The sequence below is a fragment of the Nannospalax galili genome, unplaced genomic scaffold (genome assembly GCF_000622305.1).
Source record: "Nannospalax galili isolate Female #2095 unplaced genomic scaffold, S.galili_v1.0 scaffold744, whole genome shotgun sequence".
NCBI lineage: Eukaryota > Metazoa > Chordata > Mammalia > Rodentia > Spalacidae > Nannospalax > Nannospalax galili.
The window spans coordinates 1,751,341-1,752,712 of NW_008351509.1; positions in this window are offsets into that span (position 1 = coordinate 1,751,341).

Sequence of the window (1,372 nt, forward strand, 5' to 3'; positions counted from 1 at the left end):
GAACTAGCAGAGAGTAGTGAAGGGGAAAGGGGAGAGAGAGAGGGAGAGAGAGCTGAAAGGAACGGGAGAGGGGAGAGAGATAGAGGGTGGAAGTGTACCTTAATGCCGAATCAGTGGTGTTCGCAGCAGCCAGTAACGACAAACGAGTCCAAAAGTTTTACATGCGAGGTCCCTTGAAGTAAGAGCCGGTTTCGGTACAATCTGATAGGTAGAAATGTTGGAGAGAGAGAGCGTGCAGTGGGGAGCACGAGCGGATGGAGGAGGCACCAAGGCACAGATGGAATTCTCAGCAGGATACAGCTTTATTTCGCACGGGGCACCTTTCCCTTGGGGAAGGGAAAGATGTCAGCCCACAGGCTGTGAGCTGGGACTTTATATATGGGGGCTTTAGGGTGTAGAAAGGAGGAATGTTTGGGGGAGAAAGGGAGGGGGAAACAGGAAAAGCAGGTAGGATTAGGGTCTGGGAGTGTTTACTCTTTCCCTCTTAAGATAAGAGAAAAACAGCTTCTAAAATCTCTGGTTATCAGGTAGAATCTGCTTATCTTACCTTGGAGGTCAGAGGAAAGGCAGGCTGCTTCTCAGCAGAGTTTGTTTCCCTTGACTTCAAAGGTCAAGGTGCTTATCAGCTAAGTTCCCTTTTTCGAGCTCCAAAGTCTGTAGGTCCCTGTTGGGGAGGGGGGAAGCTGCTGCTGTTTGGAACCCTAACAGTTTGAGGCCTATACTAATGTGGTCAAAAGGACTTAAAGGACAGTTTTTGCCCCTTGCCCTCCAAGGTCGACTAAGTTCCAGGGGACTATGGACCATCTGTCAAAATGTCCTGTAACTGTGGTGAGTCACCTGTCCTCTTGTTCAGGGAGGACATGGAGACCCCACAAGATGGACTTGAACCTCTACAAAGAGGAGGGTCAACTCAGAGGAAACATCTCATCCATGCTTCCAAGTGAAGCCAGACATGGTTGAGGAGGACCTTTGACTTATCTTCACACAGATGGAACTGGTAAAAGAAAGGAGCCAGGAGCTCCTCCCAAGCCATATGACGTGGAGGAACAGATCCTCAAATGACCTTAAGTGTGAAAATAAATTGATTTATTTGGGCCAACTGTATGGTTGTAAACACCCAAAAGGAAAGTATAACCAAAGAGTAAAATCATCATTATATTTCTTTAAGAGTTCAAGGGATCACACTTCCCAGATATTAGGCTTAAGTCTATATAAAAAGTTATTCAGAGCTGGGCATGGTGGTGCATGCCTTTAATCCCAGCACTTGGGAGGCAGAGGCAGGCAAATCTCTGTGAGTTTGAGGCCAGCCTGGTCTACATAGTGAGTTCCAGGCCAGCTGGGGCTACAGGGAGACCCTGTCTCAAAAACACCA